This window comes from Ipomoea nil, unplaced genomic scaffold (genome assembly GCF_001879475.1).
Source record: "Ipomoea nil cultivar Tokyo-kokei standard unplaced genomic scaffold, Asagao_1.1 scaffold3142, whole genome shotgun sequence".
In the NCBI taxonomy this organism is placed as follows: Eukaryota; Viridiplantae; Streptophyta; class Magnoliopsida; order Solanales; family Convolvulaceae; genus Ipomoea; species Ipomoea nil.
This window is the reverse complement of record NW_017619570.1, coordinates 1,167,436-1,180,100: the sequence shown is the minus strand read 5'-3', so window position 1 is coordinate 1,180,100 and position 12,665 is coordinate 1,167,436. Positions and strand designations below refer to the sequence as shown.

Here is a 12,665-nt window from a genome sequence, read left to right as displayed (position 1 = left end):
AAAGCACGACAAGCAGCCTAGGGAAAATTTTGACTAGATTCGCAAGTAACCCGAGAAGGTAATAAAAAAACACTTTTTTTTAAAAAAAAATTATTTTCTTACTACTCTTCACCCCCTTTCATTTTTTGTGTTGGGCTTGCAACGCTGGGTAGGCGAACCAATAGAAAAAAAAAAAAAGAAGGGAGAAAAAAAAAGTGGGCTCACTCCCACATCTCGTACGGGGATCGCAAGGTAGGCAGACCGTATACAGCTTCACCCTAGGCAATTGGACGCAATCCACAACCCGGTATGCAGATTTTCACCGAGGCTTGCAGGGCAAGGAATGCAGCCTAGCTTGCAAAAAAAAAAAAAAAAAAAAAAAAACAAAGTGGGTTTGCTCCCACATCTTATACGGGATCGCAAGGTAGGCGGACCGTACGGATCTTCACCCGGGCCAGTATGACATGACCTTCTACCGGCCTGCAGATTTTCACCTGGCCTTTGTATGCAGCCCATCGTGTAATAAAAAAAATTTCACTCCCGTTTCTCCTCTTCTTAGTGGTATTATCTCGATTCTCAACGGTCGACATATTCTTGTCCAGCTTCTTGGTCAACGGTATCCTTATCCGGCTTCTTAGCTATCCTACTTCTTAGTGGTCGAAATTTTATTATCTCGATTCCCAACGACTTATTCTTGTCCAGCTTCTTGGTCAACGGTATCCTTATCCGGCTTCTTAGCTATCCTACTTCTTAGTGGTCTAAATTTTATTATCCCGATTCTCAACGGTCGACTTATTCTTGTCCAGCTTCTTAAAAGTCAAAACATTATTATACTTATTCTTATCCCGCTTCTCAGTTTGCTTTATATAGCCAACAAGATGCAAACCTATGACTTATAGGTAAACAACACAAGCACTAACCATCCAAGCCACTCAAGATCTTGTATATTAAAGGATAGGAAGCCACACTTATGCATTAGAAGTTCCACTCAAGATCTTGTGTATTTTTGTCCACTTTGGGTTACATGTAAATGTAATAAATATGTTTGGATACCATATCAACATACATATGGCTATTGCATCTTGATAGTTTTGAATCATATACCTTGCACCGCTAGTAAAACTTGATGGTAGGATTATCCTTTTTCCTTGCGTGCTCGATTCAACTTCTTCTCGCGACAACGGATCTGACAAGCCTTTGTATACTTTACATCTCAACGCTTTTTGATTGTTGCATATATAAACCAGTCTACCAAACTCAACCATTGTATACACATCAACTAAGAACTGATGGAATAACCTCTTTGCATACACCAAAGTCGAAGTATCACTTAGCCTCTCATGAATACAGATTTCAAAAAACTCTCTTTGAGAAATATGATGCATTGCACAATTCTGAAAGTTAACACTACTTGCAAATTGGGTATCTTCCCTATATCCATCTTCACCATGGAAAGAACAGCGGGTACTACATTGGTAAATATGACGGGTTCAACTCACTTATCCTCTACAGCTTACCAGTCTTGGACTCCACCAGAATGTCACGTTGACCCATTGTGGGTTCTAAGTCATTAACTATAAGAGTTGCAACTTCTGATGTTGTTGGTAAGCTATAAGTTCTTGCATCGTTAGTCGTTTTACCAATTAACCTCATTTTAATCTCAACTCATGGATTATTCTTGATTTGTGCCTTAGCCATACTAAATGATTTAACGAGAACATTGTTCACATCTAACACTTTATTAATGTCCTCAACAACCTCGACATGTAACTTCATTCGATCACCATCTTTTCTACAACTGGTTATTAGAGTAAAAATTAGGAGAAATGAAAGTTAAATAAAAAAACAATTTATTTTATGATATACAATTTTTTTATAAGGTATATATATACCTGACAGAACTAATCTGATTATGAGTTTCATGTTCGGTGTCGCGAATGTATAGTTGTGCAAATTTTGAAAGGTTTACCACCATGAGGTTGTCCTATGGAGAGTATATTTCCACAATCATACCCCTAACCTTTAATTATAAAACAATAATTGTATGTATACAATTCCAATATAAGTTAGTTCGAATTTATTATATAATTATTGCTCTCTATATATAATTAAGCTATTTTATTATAATAATAATAATTATATTAATATTATTATCAGCTAAAATAATTAATACACCATTAATTAAATCAACTCATTTTTCTTTACTTAATTTGTAAACATGCTCTTATTTTTTTTCATATTTGACATTTTGTCTTCAATAATATTACTTTGATATAATTTAAAATTATTTTAAGTCATATACTAACACTAAAAAATACGACAAAAAATATATTATAAATAAATTCAATTAAATATTGTTAATTAAATTAGGCAAACAAAATGATACAAAAAATTAGATAGATAGAGATATTTATTTACAGAAATATATCGCTAGCTAAATTAATTTAGTAGTTGTAAAGCATTATAAATATTTGAGCTAAACCATCATGTCGTTGTAGTATAGTGGTGAGTATTCTTGCCTGTCACGCAAGTGACTTAGGTTTAATCCCCGATAACGGCAGTTTTGCTTCTGAGGACCCGGGTTCGATCCCCGGTAACGGCAGTTTTACTTCTGAGGAGAGGAGCACGTATTATGAAGACCCGGGTTCGATCCCTGGTAACGGCGGTTTTACTTCTCAGGAGAGGAGCACGTAGCCTTTTTGTTTTTCGAGAAACTGTCATTAATTCCATTTCGAGCTATAATTCATTCTAAAACACTTATGGCTGCTGGGATTCGAACCCAGGTCTCCATGGCCACAATGTGGAATTCTTACCACTAAACTACAGCCACTTTATCATTTACTTTTCTTGCATAATTTATATATTTTCTATAAAAAGGAATAAAAATTTGCTCCTAGGTCAAGCTCTCCTCCGATCCTTTTTCTTGGTGACAAGTCTTTATTTGTTCTAGCAAGCTCAATATTCCTGTTGCAAGCTATTATATTTTTGCTTTGATCTTATTATGATGGTGCTGAGCTCTGTTTTCATAAAAAGTGCATTTACTTCTCTAATCCTATATGAAGAGAAAATAGCAAGTTCAAAACTCAGAAGTATGAGGGGGTGAGAAAAAGTAGACTTTGGAAGACTATTGGTACACGTTAGTGATAAAAAAAATTGATCAATTTCATAGGTCTAAGCCTCTGATTTTAACACTAAATGTAGACACTTTCACTAATGATTCAAACAAAAAGATGGGTTTTGGTTGTCAATTGAAATTCTAATAGGTATTTAGGACTTTTATCCATAAAGAAGCAGAAGCTACTTGTGTTTGTCAAGCTTTAAGTTGGATCAAAAAATTCCGTAAAGCTTTAAGTTTGATAGAAAAATTCTATTATGAATTCATCCAAGTTTAAATGGGTACGTGATTTCCAAGTCTATCAAGGAATTCAAGTTGCATCTTTTGGTTATGTTTTTGGTTTAATTGTTGATGACATTAAAAATTTTTCTAGCGACTTTTTTGATTTATGTTTCAAAATTTTTAAATGATTTGTGAATTGTGTCACCCAATTACTATCTAAGAAGTTCGATCGTTTTCATGTTAGATTTTTTGAAATACTTTTTCACCCTCCTTTTGTTGATGATATTTTGCTTTTGGATTTTATGAATTAATGTTAAATGGTTTTGTCAACCAAACAAAAAAAGGTAATTATCTAATTATCTATCGGCTAGACATTCGAAAATATAAGGGGGTGTATTCAATCATGACTTTTGTAGAGTTTTAAAGTCTTTTAAAATGATAGATTTTAATAAACTTTGATTGACTTTCATAGAGTCGTTCAAAACTTTAAAAATTTTATAAGACTCCATAAAAGTCTATATAAAAAACATTCATACACTTTTATCAACTTTTTATTCTAAAAAGTCTACAAAAGTCATTGGTAATTAATTTAATTAGTTGTTGCCTAGTTGTCATATTCTCCTATTGAGGCTTGGTAACTTGTTACTTGTTAGTTGCTGCCATTGTTGGTAAGTTGGCACATTTTAATGTATTATTATTATGGCGATGATGAAAGCTTCCACCAATGATCTGAAAAAATAAGGGATTAAGATGGTATGTTGCTTAATCCTCATGGGGATGTTGTAGGAATTTGCCCTTAATCCTAACTTTGATATGGACAAAAAGCTTATTAAGCCAAGTTTATAATTGTCTAATCATACAATATATAATTATTTTCTATTGCTCAAGAATCAAGTTGTTATTGTTAATTTTGCTTAAGTTTTGAGTGTTGACAGGAAGAAGAAGAACAGTAGGAACTAGTCATCTAGGAGCTGAACTGGGAAATTAGTTGAATACTTGGATGATGATCATTGGATGACTTATCACTTTTTGAAGATGTGGTTTGTGAATGACACTCTTATGACACAAGGAGTTTAATTTGTTCCTCTTGTTGGGAGGTTGAAACAACAACTTTCTTTCCAAATATAATACTTTTTTAGGGAAAATGTAATACTTTTTTTTTTTTTTTGGAAAAAGGGAAAATGTAATACAATTGTTGAAAAATATAATACTTTTACATCAAAATGAAAAAGTATTACATTTTTTCTCAAAAGTATTATATTTTCTCCTATAAGTAACAAATATTTTATTCCTGATTAGTATTACATTTGAACACATAAGTATGACCCAACCCGATCCGACCGGTCTCAAGAATAAGGATCCGTGAGACAATCTCACACAAGTGTGACCCTTTATAATATAATTTTTGGTGGTATTTTTTAGTGTTAGTATATGACTAAAATACTTAGAAATTATGTCAAAAGTAATGTTGAAGACAAACTGTTAAATATGAAAACTATTAGATAATGTTTACTAATTATGTAAAGAAAAATGAGTTGATTTAATCAATGGTACAATGGATTAATTATTTTAGCTTATAATATTCATATAATCATTCTAATAAAAATAGCTTAATTATATTTTGAGTTCAATGGTTAGCATTTGTCAAGACAAAATTATGAACAACCACGGTCCTTGGAAGTCAGATTTAGCGTCGAATCTTTGGCCCGCGAGACAGCTAACGTCATCGACGAGTGGACTGCCCATTAGTTGAATGGCGGGCAACTTGGCCTAGCCCGATAACCGACTACTGACTTAAACACTCAAGTCGAGTAGCGACGACTATGGACCAAATAGCAGCACTTTGGTGGGCTTGCAAGAAGCCTGGGGAGGTAAGAATATTTCTAAATTGGAAAAATAGTAATGTATATTTTTGGTTGGGCTTTCAGACAAATCATGTTATAAAAAAAATAATGGATGCAGTAGTGGACCTGCATACAATATAAGTGGTCCCGATGTTAGTTGGAAGATCCGCAGTCTATACAAGAGATGCGACAGTAAACAATACATCCAAATGGGCTCGCAAGCTGGGTAGGTAGACTGTGGTAGTAATAAAACAATTTTCAGCTTCATTTTGTACCAATACCTCTGTGCTCGGAAAGCACGACAAGCAGCCTAGGGAAAATTTTGACTAGATTCGCAAGTAACCCGAGAAGGTAATAAAAAAACACTTTTTAAAAAAAAAAATTATTTTCTTACTACTCTTCACCCCCTTTCATTTTTTGTGTTGGGCTTGCAACGCTGGGTAGGCGAACCAATAGAAAAAAAAAAAAAAAGAAGGGAGAAAAAAAAAGTGGGCTCACTCCCACATCTCGTACGGGGATCGCAAGGTAGGCAGACCGTATACAGCTTCACCCTAGGCAATTGGACGCAATCCACAACCCGGTATGCAGATTTTCACCGAGGCTTGCAGGGCAAGGAATGCAGCCTAGCTTGCAAAAAAAAAAAAAAAAAAAAAAAAACAAAGTGGGTTTGCTCCCACATCTTTGAATTGTGTCACCCAATTACTATCTGAGAAGTTCGATCGTTTTCATGTTAGATTTTTTGAAATACTTTTCACCCTCCTTTTGTTGATGATATTTTGCTTTTGGATTTTATGAATTAATGTTAAATGGTTTTGTCTCTTCAAAAAAGTAATTAATATTATATAAGAAATGAATTTGTAATAGATTTTTGTTCCATTTTTTCCCCTGAAAAAGAACCAAATCAAAGAAATGTTAACTGTCGAATTTTCAACCAAACAAAAAAAGGTAATTATCTAATTATCTATCGGCTAAACATTCGAAAATATAAGGGGGTGTATTCAATTATGACTTTTGTAGAGTTTTAAAAACTTTTAAAATGATAGATTTTAATAAACTTTGATTGACTTTCATAGAGTCGTTCAAAACTTTAAAAACTTTATAAGACTCTATAAAAGTCTATATAAAAAATATTCATACACTTTTATCAACTTTTTATTCTAAAAAGTCTACAAAAGTCATTGGTAACTAATTTAATTAGTTGTTGCCTAGTTGTCATATTCTTCTATTGAGGCTTGGTAACTTGTTAGTTGTTAGTTGCTGCCATTGTTGGTAAGTTGGCACATTTTAATGTATTATTATTATGCCGATGATGAAAGCTTCCACCAATGATCTGAAAAATAAGGGATTAAGATGGTATGTTGCTTAATCCTCATGGGGATGTTGTAGCAATTTGCCTTTAATCCTAACTTTGATATGGAGAAAAAGCTTATTGAGCCAAGTTTATAATTGTCTAATCATACAATATATAATTATTTTCTATTGCTCAAGAATCAAGTTGTTATTTTTAATTTTGCTTAAGTTTTGAGTGTTGACAGGAAGAAGAAGAACAGTAGGAACTAGTCATCTAGGAACTGAACTAGGAAATTAGTTGAATACTTGGATGATGATCATTGGATGACTTATCACTTTTTGAAGATGTGGTTTGTGAATGACACTCTTATGACACAAGGAGTTTAATTTGTTCCTCTTGTTGGTAGGTTGAAACAACAACTTTCTTTCCAAATATAATACTTTTTAGGGAAAATGTAATACAATTGTTGAAAAATATAATACTTTTACATCAAAATGAAAAAGTATTACATTTTTTCTCAAAAGTATTATATTTTCTCCTATAAGTAACAAATATTTTATTCCTGATTAGTATTACATTTGAACACATAAGTATGACCCAACCCGTTCAGACCGGTCTCAAGAATAAGGATCCGTGAGACAATCTCACACAAGTGTGACCCTTTATAATATAATTTTTGGTGGTATTTTTTAGTGTTAGTATATGACTAAAATACTTAGAAATTATATCAAAAGTAATGTTGAAGACAAACTGTTAAATATGAAAACTATTAGATAATGTTTACTAATTATGTAAAGAAAAATGAGTTGATTTAATCAATGGTACAATGTATTAATTATTTTAGCTTATAATATTCTATAATCACTCTAATAAAAATAGCTTAATTATATTTTGAGTTCAATGGTTAGCATTTGTCAAGACAAAATTATGAACAACCAAGGTCTCTGGAAGTCAGATTTAGCGTCGAATCTTTGGCCCGCGAGACAGCTAACGTCATCGAAGAGTGGACTGCCCATTAGTTGAATGGAGGGCAACCTGGCCTAGCCCGATAACCGACTACTGACTTAAACACTCAAGCCGAGTAGCGACGACTATGGACCAAATAACAGCACTTTGGTGGGCTTGCAAGAAGCCTGGGGAGGTAAGAATATTTCTTAATTGGAAAAATAGTAATGTATATTTTTGGTTGGGCTTGCAGGCAAATCATGTTATCAAAAAAATAATGGATGCAGTACAATATATGTGGTCCCGATGCGAGTTGCGAGATCCGCAGTCTATACAAGAGATGCGACAGTAAACAATACATCCAAATGGACTCGCAAGCTGGGTAGGTAGGCCATGGTAGTAATAAAACAATTTTCAGCTTCATTTTGTACCAATACCTCTGTGCTCGGAAAGCACGACAAGCGGCCTAGGGAAAATTTTGACTAGATTCGCAAGTAACCCGAGAAGGTAATAAAAAACTTTTTTTTTTTTAAATTATTTTCTTACTACTCTTCACCCCCTTTCATTTTTAGTGTTGGGCTTGCAACGCTGGGTAGGCGAACCAATAGAAAAAAAAAAAGAAAATAAGGGAGAAAAATAAAAGTGGGCTCGCTCCCACATTTCGTACGGGGATTGCAAGGTAGGCAGACTGTATACAGCTTCACCCTAGGTAATTGGACGCAATCCACAACCCGGTATGCAGGTTTTCACCCAGGCTTGCAGGGCAAGGAATGCAGCCTAGCTTGCAAAAAAAAAAAAAAAAAACAAAACAAAACGAAGTCGGTTTGCTCCCACATCTTATACGGGATCGCAAGGTAGGCGGACCGTACGGATCTTCACCCGGGCCAGTATGACATGATCCTCAACCGGCCTACAGATTTTCACCTGGGCTTGGTATGCAGCCCAGCGTGCAATAAAAAAAATTTCAATGCACTATCCCGCTATCCTACTTCATGATTCTCAACGGTCGACTTATTCTTGTCCAACTTCTTAAAAGTTGAAACATTATTATAACTTTTCTTATCCCGCTACTTAGCAGTAGAAATATAACTAATTTAGTTCTTATCCCGCTTCTCAATTTGCTTTATATAGTCAACAAGATTCGAACCTATGACTTATAGGTAAACAACACAAGCACTAACCATCCAAGCCATTCAAGATCTTGTACATTAAATGACAGGAAGCCCCACTTATGCATTTGAAGCTCCACTCAAGATCTTGTGTATTTTTGTCCACTTTGGGTTACATGTAAATGTAATAAATATGTTTGGATACCATATCAACCGACATATGGTTATTGCATCTTGATAGTTTTGAATCATATACCTTGCACCGCTAGTAAAACTTGATGGTAGGATTATCCTTTTTCCTTGCGTGCTCGGTTCAACTTCTCCTCGCGTCAACGGATCTGACAAGCCTTTGTATACTTTACATCTCAACGCTTTTTGATTGTTGCATATATATACTAGTCTACCAAACTCAACCATTGTAATAACCTCTTTGCATACACCAAAGTCGAAGTATCACTTAGCCTCTCATGAATACAGATTTCAAAAAACTCTCTTTCAGAAATGTGATGTTTTGCACAATTCTGGAAGTTAACACTACTTGCAAATTGGGTATCTTCCCTATATCCATCTTCACCATATGGAAAGAACAGCGTGTACTACATTGGTAAATATGACGGGTTCAACTCACTTATCCTCTACAGTTTACCAGTCTTGGACTCCACCAGAATGTCACGTTGACCCATTGTGGGTTCTAAGTCATTAACTATAAGAGTTGCAACTTCTGATGTTGTTGGTAAGCTATAAGTTCTTGCATCGTTAGTCGTTTTACCAATTAACCTCATTTTCATCTCAACTCATGGATTATTCTTGATTTGTGCCTTAGCCATACTAAATGATTTAACGAGAACATTGTTCACATCTAACACTTTCTTAATGTCCTCAACAACCTTGACATGTAACTTCATTCGATCACCATATTTTCTACAACTGTTTATTAGAGTAAAAATTAGGAGAAATGAAAGTTAAATAAAAAACCAATTTATTTTATGATATACAATTTTTTTATAAGGTATATATATACCTGACAGAACTAATCTGATTATGAGTTTCATGTTCGGTGTCATGAATGTATAGTTGTGCAAATTTTGAAAGGTTTACCACCATGAGTTTGTCCTATGGAGAGTATATTTCCACAATCATACCCATAACCTTTAATTATAAAACAATAATTGTATGTATACAATTCCTATATAAGTTAGTTCGAATTTATTATATAATTATTGCTCTCTTAATATAATTAAGCTATTTTATTAGAATAATTATATTAATATTATTATCTGCTAAAATAATTAATACACAATTAATTAAATCAACTCATTTTTCTTTACTTAATTTGTAAACATTCTCTTTTTTTTTTCTTCGTATTTGACATTTTGTCTTCAATAATATTACTTTGACTTAATTTCAAATTATTTTAAGTCATATACTAACACTAAAAAATAAGACAAAAAATATATTATAAATAAATTCAATTAAATATTTTTAATTAAATTAGGCAAACAAAATGATACAAAAAATTAGATAGATAGAGATATTTATTTACAGAAATATATCGCTAGCTAAATTAATTTAGTAGTTGTAAAGCATTATAAATATTTGAGCTAAACCATCATGTCGTTGTAGTATAGTGGTGAGTATTCTCGCCTGTCACGTTGGTGACTTAGGTTTGATCCCCGGTAATGGCGGTTTTGCTTTTGAGGACCTGGGTTCGATCCCCGGTAACGGCGGTTTTACTTCTGAGGAGAGGAGCACGTATCTGAGGACCCGGGTTCGATCCCCGATAACTGCGGTTAGCCTTTTTGTTTTTTGAGAAACTGTCATTAATTCCATTTCGAGCTATAATTCATTCTAAATTTAAACTTGTGGCTGCTGGGATTCGAGCCCAGGTTTCCATGGCCATAACGTGGAATTCTTACCACTAAACTACAGCCACTTAGTCATTTACTTTTCTTGCATAGTTTATATATTTTCTATAAAAAGGAATACAAAGTTGCTCCTTGTTCTTAGTGTCAAGCTCTCCTCCGATCCTTTTTCTTGGTGACAAGTCTTTGTTTGTTCTAGGGCTCAATATTCCTGTTACAAGCTATTATATTTTTGCTTTGATCTTATTATGATGGTGTTGAGCTCTGTTTTCATAAAAAGTGCATTTACTTCTCTAATCCTATATGAAGTGAAAATAGCAAGTTCAAAACTCAGAAGTATGAGGGGGTGAGATAAAGTAGACTCTGGAAGACTATTGGTACACGTTAGTGATAAAAATAATTGATCAATTTCATAGGTTTAAGCCTCTGATTTTAACACTTAACGTACACACTTTCATTAATGATTCAAACAAAAAGATGGGTTTTGGTTGTCACTTGAAATTCTAATAGCTATTTAGGACTTTTATCCATAAAGAAGCAGAAGCTACTGGTGTTTGTCAAGCTTTAAGTTGGATCAAAAAATTCCGTAAAGCTTTAAGTTTGATAAAAAAATTCTATTATGAATTCATCCAAGTTGAAATGGGTACGTGATTTCCAAGTCTATCAAGGAATTCAAGTTGCATCTTTTGGTTATGTTTTTGGTTTAATTGTTGATGACATTAAAAATTTTGCTAGCGACTTTTTCGATTTATGTTTCAAAATTTTTAAATGATTTCTGAATTGTGTCACCCAATTACTATCTAAGAAGTTCGATCGTTTTCATGTTAGATTTTTTGAAATACTTTTTCACCCTCCTTTTGTTGATGATATTTTGCTTTTGGATTTTATGAATTAATCTTAAATGGTTTTGTCTCTTCAAAAAAGTAATTAATATTATATAAGAAATGAATTTGTAATAGATTTTTGTCCATTTTTTCCCCTGAAAAAGAACCAAATCAAAGAAATGTTAATTGTCGAATTTTCAACCAAACAAAAAAAGGTAATTATCTAATTATCTATTGGCTAAACATTCGAAAATATAAGGGGGGTGTATTCAATCATGACTTTTGTAGAGTTTTAAAAACTTTTAAAATGATAGATTTTAATAAACTTTGATTGACTTTCATAGAGTCGTTAAAAACTTTTAAAAAACTTTATAAGACTCTATAAAAGTCTATATAAAAAATATTCATACATTTTTATCAACTTTTTATTTTAAAAAGTCTACAAGAGTCATTGAAATTCTAAATTGAATACATCCTTACAAACTTTCAATGATTTTGATTCTTACCATTTATAATTTTGTTCCAAAACATTTATAATATATCATAAAATTTTCTTATTACGTAGTTCTTCACCCACATCAACATTCTCAACATTATTATTTTTATCCATAGTATGTTGAGACTTATATGCTAATTACATATATATATTATTGATAAACATAAAAAAAATTATTTCATTAGAAATTCATAACAATATTGAATAATAAAATTTATAAAAAAAATAATTGATCAAACAAACTATTTAAAAATATAATTACAAGTTGCATAAAATAAAAAAAAATAAAAATCTAATATTTATAATATATATAAAAAAAGATTATACTTGATATATTGCTAGGCATCACGCAAAGAACTATTATTTGCAATAGCAATTTGAGATTGCGAACAACAACAAGGTGTTACTGTTTGCAACCCCAAATTGTTGTTGCGAACAGTAGTTCGGTATTCGTAGTAACTTGTTGTTAATATATATATATATATATATATATATATATATATATATATATATATATATATACACGAATATAAACATAAAAAGAATAAAAATAAAAATATATAAGTATTTATATGAATATTATGAAACATATACTAAAATTTGATGATGAAAAATTTGCTTTGTTCATGTATTTAGGGAGAATTAGAGAAAGTTAGGGATAAAAAATTCATAGAAAAAATAAAAATCAATATCAACAAGCAATAATGAAGTAAAAATAATATTATTTTGAATTTTTGGAGGAAGATTGTAAAGTTTAGGAGAGAGAGAACAATTAGTAGAGTTTAGGTATGAGGAAAATATAGGATAATGAAAAAAAAATTATTAAATTTAGATAGGTTTATAAAGTTTAAATTGGGAGAAAAAATAGAGTTTAAATAGAGAGAGAAAACATTCAAAGTTGTTAGAAAGAAAATTCTGAAATCTGGGGGTTGATGGTTGAATTTCAACTATTTATATTTGAGAAGTAAAAGTCTATAA

The 12,665-nt window shown here is 32.2% G+C and overlaps 1 non-coding gene across 1 annotated transcript; it reads right to left on the bottom strand.

Moving 5' to 3' along the window:
• Positions 1-2,737: 2,737 nt before the first annotated feature.
• Positions 2,738-2,809, bottom strand: TRNAH-GUG. The gene has a single exon. It is a non-coding gene; the product is annotated as a tRNA-His (tRNA).
• Between the last annotated feature and the right edge of the window lie 9,856 nt (positions 2,810-12,665).